A 7,414-nucleotide genomic window follows, 5' to 3' on the forward strand; every position below is an offset into this window, starting at 1 on the left:
ATGTTAGGAGTTGTTTGGAAAATGCCTCCTCAGGATCAGTGTTTCTGCCTCCAATCATCACGACTGCAGGAGGAGCTCACATTCATTATCCATCCTTATCAGCTCTAGTGAGAGGGGACTCCTCAGGAAGCCCCCCCCACATTCATCCTTATCTATCCTCCACACTCACAGCTCCGACATCTTTCACGCAAAAACTGCCTCTAATGTGGAGAAAATTCACTTCCTCAGACTGCAGATGAGCCTCAATGTGGATCATCAACCGGGAAGACCTGATCTAAGATCCGACTAAACTTTAACTGTTTAACAGTCACAAACACATAAATGACATTTCTGTTCTATGTAAATGAATGTGTGCTATTTCAGGTGACTTCAACCATCAACTAAGTTTTGACAGAAAGTGGGAAATCAACCATCATGTGACTCAGGCCCCGCCCCCACGCAGTGAACAGCTGATGACGAAGAGCAGAAATCAGTCGACTTACATGAATGTGTCTTCTTCGCAGTGGTCGACAAACCTGCAAAACACAAACACAGACACACAATCAGCTTTCATATCAAAGGGGTTTACAAAGCTGAAGAAGAGCAGAAGACTATTCATCTCTGACCTTTAACCTTCTCTGTGGTGCATTCAGGTGTCCCTTTAGATAAAAGCACCAAATGAATAAATCAGATGTAAATGTAACGGATGAATGATGATGCAGCTCATCATCAACTTCACAACAAACAAACTCACACAGTTTAACCAGTCAGTGTGTCACACACAGACACACAGCAGAGTGTGTGTGTTTCCTCACTCTGCTGTGTGTCTGTGTGTGTGTGTTTTCCTGAGGGCCAAAGTCTGTCGGGGCCTCAGTGACTCTTCTGGTGACGCTCCGCTTGTTCAGTCCATCTGGACAAGGTCAGAGTGTGCGTTTATGTGTGTGTTTGATTTTGTGTTGTAACGTCACAGGAAGAAAACGTCGGTTATTGGTTTAAAGTTTTCTGACAGATTATGAACGGGACTGTCTATGTTGTGTTCACTGACCACTAGATGGCGGTGGTGAGTGGACCCTTCAGGTAAACAGACCGGAAGTGGCACAAGACTGCACTGCGAGCATTAGCATTAGCCAGCCCAGGCCATCTGAGGTGAGCAACAGAGCTGAGCTCTTTGAGGGAACTGAAACACGATGCCACGCTAGCTAAGACGTGTAGCCAAAAGCAACAACGATCCACCTCAGAAGAACAGAGCTCAGTCAGGACTGACTGACAGCCGTCTTCTTCCGTGGGACCAGATGAAGACATATTTCAATCGTGAGGTCAGATGATCCAGCTGATGATGTCACAGCAGCTGGATCACACCGTTGTGTTCCTCCACATCTGGAGAACAGAAGGCGTCTCTGTAGCAACACAACTTTTTTGCTGTTAACAACACGTAACAATGCTGTGACACAATTTAGCTTCTTTGAAGACTGCAGCTCGTTCATTTCACCAGATAATGATTTGATTAGTTGTGCAGCTTCACTAACTGCTCTCTACTGTCTGATCTGGATTTAGTCCTGGTTCTCAAAGACCAAGTGAGTTGGACCTCACAGTGACTGTCTTCCTCCAGAGATATGACAAGTTAAACAAAGTTCTGGTCTACATGGATCCGATTTGTTGGTCCAAATAGGAAACCTTCTCAAACCTGGTTTGGTTTAAATTCATTTTCAATGAAAGAGACCTGATCCGAAGAGAACCTGACCACAGCCAGACCAGATCTCAGCAGTCCAGCACCTCAGGCTCACCCTCTTGGTCTGAAACTGAAACAGCATGACTAAAGAACTGACTTCTTTAGTCCCGCTGTCTTTAACTTCTGGTCTCATTTAGTGGGTTTTAACTGTAGTCTGAGTCCAGAAGGACAACCAGGACCTGTCCTCAAACTGTCCAGGAAACAGTTTGAGGACAACCTTCACAAATTATTACTAACTAAAGCAGAAAAAACAGCTTTGATCGATTGATGTGACCTTTTCCACTGTTGCCCTCTCTTACATTTTTCTGCCTATGAGCAGAAGGTGCCATGATGAATGTCCCCTGAGGGCCACAGCAGCTGATTCATGGCACTGGGGATGGTCTTTCATTTTTCTAGGGCATGCTGGGAGAGAAAAATAGAGAACGGACTGGAGCCATTTCTAATTAAGTTGTTATGTTTTCTTCCTTTATTCTGAAACAGACAATGATCTAAAATAAGAGGCGCAGCAAACCGAAGGGTTGTGGCGATCTCGGTCCTCACATGATGAGACTGCTTGAAAATGCACTTCTCAAACCAACACATGTGGGTTCCATAGTGTCGTGGTCATCACATCTCCTTACACACAGAAGGTCCTGGGTTCAATCCGCAGTGGAGACCAGAGTTATTGTTTGTTACAAAAAGACGTTGACACTATCAGTTTAAATGGACTTTAGAGGTCTCACCAATACGAGATACTGTCCATCCCCATCAGTCTCTGAGCTGCGGCTTTGAAGCCGCCAGTTTGTAATTAATCTGTCAGCCATCTTGGATTTTGAAACAAAAAAACCAAACAACATAATTTGAATTAATTGAAATTACAGACCATAAACTCATCGGGAAAACATTTAATGAGCTAATAAATCGGAGAGAAGAAGGGACATTTTCCCATAGACTTCAATATAACCTGAGATATTTACCACCAGTGGAGTCGCCCCCTGATGGTCAACAGGCAGACTGAAGGTTAACAGTCCAGGTCCAGGTGTGGGGGCAGCTGTTGGTTTGAAGGAAGAGAATCCAGTACAGAATTAGTCTTACTGAGAGGACCTGAGACCTGAACCTCATGTCTGACCCACTTCCTGTCAGGTGACTCAGAGCGGCAGAGTATGAGAATAAATCAGGCAGAAACAAACGATGTTGGTGATTTCATTGATCATCGAAAAGCAGCAGGTCCAGCTGACGACATCGTTAATCTGCAGCGACCTTTGACTGCTACACACACACATCATGGAATCTGGACCACATTGGAATATTCATTAGCTCTGGCCTTATTTACTCCAGGAGGGGGAGACGACGCTCTGAGAAGGAAAACCAAAACCAGAGGTGCGCTCCTGGACCAGAACCTGAGGGTCTGGGACTGAGACCCGCTCACCAAGCTTTTCTGTCAACTGTAAACCATGAAAACCAAAGAAACGTTCAGCACAGGAAGTTCCTTGTTTGGGGCCGTTTGGCTCATGGACTGGAACAGAGGCCACTGAGTTACCGTGACAACGCCAAGGAAGTTGCGAAGGACACACCCACCTTTTTTTAAAGGTTATGGGTCACACATGAGCGTCCACAAGGACAGGGAGAGTGTGATCCACAACCTGATGCAGGATCATCCAGCTGTGGGTGTCGTCTTCTGTCCGTCCGGTTTCCTGTCTCTCTGCTCTGACCGATTGATAACGAGGGCGGGGCTGATGATGCTGCGAGACGCCGTGACAGACACTACGTGTGAGCAAACTTCATTTAACAGAGGGAGCTCCACAAGACTCCTTCAGCACCTGATTTCAGGTCCTGGTCTCAGCACCTGTTTTAGCACCTCGTCTCAGGAACTGATCTGAGGACCTGGTCTCGGTCTACTGGCTCTGGTTCTCTGGCTGGAGCTGGTTTCTGCTTGGGTCCGTCTGTTTCCAGGGTCCGACAGACCCGGAGCAGACTGAGGGTCTGTCTCCGTTCCCCTCAGAGCTCGACTCAGATTAAAGCGCCTGCGTCTCATAATTGTTCAGAGTGAGCGGCTCCTCGTGCCAATTATAGAGCATTAGCAGCAGCCGCCAAAGTCATTTCACACCGCTGCTCATCAGGAGCTCAAAACAAAAGGAAGAAAAAAGAGACTCCCAGCCTCTCACCACCCGCAGCATCAGATAAGATGGTGGCGATAAAACAAGATTTAAGGATTAGACAGATGAGACAGAACTTTCAGTGACAGTGAAAACGGAGGCTGACAGTCGTCTTTAAAACCCCAGAGCAGATGAGAAGAAACAGAAACGCTGCAACATTCATCATTCATGTAACTGAATTCTACCTGCCTCGTTTGCTACAGCCAATCCTGTCACCTGTGGGGACAGAGGGGGCGGGGCTAAATAGACCTGAAGCCTCGCCAGTACAAAGAGGGTCCAGAGTTAGCTTTAGCATAACTGCTACTTAGCTATGGGAGCATGGGAGAAGTAGGGACATTTTTCCCATAGACTTCAATACATCTTCCTTCTTCATACAACCGGTGATCATGTCACATCCTGAAGGTCGACAAATTATTCTGTCTTCGTTTAATAAGAAGACAGAAAAGATGCTAAACAATGTGAAACTGTCCCTTCCATCCCAGAGCTGGAGCTCAAAGGCTGAGACAACGTCAACACAAACACACACACACACACACACACACACACACCTCCTGATTGTCATTTCCTGTCTAACCACAGTAACGTTTGCTGACACCTCAGACTGCGACACATTAAAGAGCAGCAGTTTTTCACCAGCAGCCAAACACAACCGACACACTGCTGCTGCAGATACACAATGCAGGGGAAACACAAGACCCACAAACACACAACTTCATCACAAGCACAAACAGACTGGGGACACTCTGCTTTTATCTGGGGACATTTGATCTGCAGACAGTGTGTTTGGTTTTGACACTGCTGCTGCTGGAGGGGTGGAGCCGGGTGGAGTCAGAAAATAACACAGCGACATCACAAAGTCCCAGAAGTCCTGCAGCTGCTTTTAAGGTTCAGTTTCTGAATCCAGACTGGGAGCATTTCTCTGGATTAATACAGACCATGTGGAGGTCTACCTTTAAACCTTCAGACTGTAAAATGATTTTCCGTCAAATTAAATCAGTTTCTTCACTCAGTGATACAACTTCTTATGTCTTTTTGCTGCACACACGTTCCCCATGCATATTAAATATATTAGATGGTTTGAGCCCCTCGGTGCTCCACTTGGACTTCTTACTGAGAGAAAACATGCTGCTCAGCCTTCTGTACCCCCTCCTCACACACACACCATCCCCTTCCCGCCCTGCGGGCCCCCATATGGACCCTAATAGATGAGCCTCTTCAAAGCTGCTCTCACAGACGTGAGCAGGCAGTCCTGCACGTGGAAACAGAACAAACACACAGCTCATACAGGGAGTGTGGTGGAGGGAAGGTTGGGAATACACACACACACACATAAGGTGAATAATTAAAGAGTCTCCCACTCCTTCACTCTGCAGTGAGTTAGCTTTAGCATACTCCTCCCAGCCTTCCTGAGTCATTTTAAAGGGTTTTTGGTGAATGACTTAAGTAAAAGATGCTTTTATTTTATAAAATGAAGAACAAAATATACCAGATCTTCTGAATATGTTAAAAAACATAAATGAGACTATGGATGTCATTGTTGAAGTTACATGTTGAACATGAAAACTGATTTTTGGCTGCCAACTAACGTAAACAGAGTGTTTTGCTGCGCCACTTCACACTACTGAGATGAGGTCACAAAGGTCAGAGGTCACTCAGGTTGGTTTGGCCATACAGTTCTGTTTCCTTCCTGAGGCCTGTTTGTGTTTTTATTTTGTGTTGTCTATAAGTTCATGTGGCTGTGTGATGTTATCAGGTCTGATGTAGGCCCAGAAGGTCCTGGTCCTGTTAAACTTCATTTTCCAGGATTTAATGATATTTTAATAAATATTCTTGTTCTAAGCTCTTATCAACACAATAAAAAAGTACATCTTGGTTTGTTTGGTTACTTTGGTGAATTAGAGTGTGTTTGTGTGTGTCACACTGACATCTGCTGGGAACAGAGTGAGGGCTGTGTGTTTATCTGTTTGTGTTCATTTGTTTGTATGTAATTTGGTCCGTGAGTAACGCAATGTCAGCGTGCAACTGTTGTGTGTTCACAAAAACAGAACACACAGCAGGTGAATCACTTTTGTGATTCTTATTCTTCTCCTAAGTGGCAGCATGATCTCTCTGGGCCACCGTAGACAAGTTAGTCACTAAATCTGCACTCCTGAACTCAAGGAAGCAATGCATTCTGGGACATATTAGGGAACCATCTCTAACAAACAGCTGGACTCTCTCGGATGTTTAAATATTCCAACACAAAAACACAACCAGCTGACAGACACACAACACAGACTTACACAGGAAGACGCCATATACATGGCTAAAATTGAACTGAATTCACTTTTACATCGGAGTGTTTAAGTAAATCAGTCACACAATAAATGTCATATCACTTCTTCAGGACAAATGATTTCCCCGTAAAGATCACATTTGGCCTCCTGACTCCGCCCATGACTCCGCCCCTCCTTCCTGCTCCTGCTGCTTTGGTTTCTTTCAGCCTCTTCAGGCATCAACCTTCAACACAGCTCTGTGAATAAACAGGGGAAATGAATTCTACACGCACTTAATGGAGCCTCCCCAGCATGCTTCTTTTAAATTTCCGGGGGGGGGGGGGTGACAGGCTGAGTTTAAAAGCTCTAAATTGGTAGAAGATAAGTTAATCCTTTTATCCGTGTCATTGCCGCCGGCGACTAAAATAACCACTGAAGAAAGAGGAAGTCTGAGAGAGAAGAAGAGTGGAGAAAGAAAATAAAACACTAAGTTTGTGGACTCGAAGGTAAAGAGAAGTGTCAGAATCAAACCAGTCATCGCATCTCTGTGCGGTGCCAAGGTGGGCAAGGTCAAAGGTCAACTCAGGGTCAGTCAGACTGACATCTCCCATCAGAGCGGCGTTCGAAGTGTGTGTCGGCCATCTTGTTTTAGGAAGATTCCATCAATGTATTTGTTTACGAAGGAAATGTTGAGAGGTCGGTATCATACTGGAGCTGGAACATCACCCAGCAGAAAAGACATGTCCCTGTTGGTTCCATAGTGTAGTGGTCATCACGTCTGCTTTACACGCAGAAGGTCCTGGGTTCGATCCCCAGTGGAACCAAACCTTTGTCTCACTGCTGCTCATGAAACAAAGTGACCTCTAACAGAAGGTTAGAATGTTTTGTTCTGCTCCTGGGACCCTGAACACACCAGTTTTAACCTGCCTGAAGGGGAAGCGGCTCCGCCGTCGGTCTGAAGACGACAGTGTTGTCTGTTGGAGCTGCAGGTGTGACAGGCGTTCCTTCACCTGAACAGCAGCAGCAGCAGCTGAATAAATCACTGCAGTGTCTGCAGACATCCAGGAGCTAAAAACAGGAGAGAGAGGCCGGATCCTGGTCCCTGAGGGGCCTCCTGAAACCTCTAAAATATTTCTTCTGCTCTCAGGTCTGCAGAGAAAAATGACTCACAGTTTCCACAAACCCCCAAACAAATGACTGATCCTTTGAACTGTTTGTTTTTAGGTAGCTTCAGGACTGAGGAAATAAATGCACCAACAATGATTGTCTTCAATCACTTTAGATACAACTGACCCCATTTGGGTCCATTTCAGTTC

The 7,414-nt window shown here is 45.6% G+C and overlaps 1 non-coding gene across 1 annotated transcript; it reads left to right on the plus strand.

Moving 5' to 3' along the window:
- The first annotated feature begins 6,849 nt into the window (after positions 1–6,849).
- Positions 6,850–6,922, plus strand: trnav-uac (transfer RNA valine (anticodon UAC)). Its single transcript has one exon. It is a non-coding gene; the product is annotated as a tRNA-Val (tRNA).
- The last annotated feature ends 492 nt before the right edge of the window (positions 6,923–7,414 follow it).

The sequence above is a fragment of the Echeneis naucrates genome, chromosome 3, assembly GCF_900963305.1.
Source record: "Echeneis naucrates chromosome 3, fEcheNa1.1, whole genome shotgun sequence".
Taxonomy (NCBI): Eukaryota; Metazoa; Chordata; class Actinopteri; order Carangiformes; family Echeneidae; genus Echeneis; species Echeneis naucrates.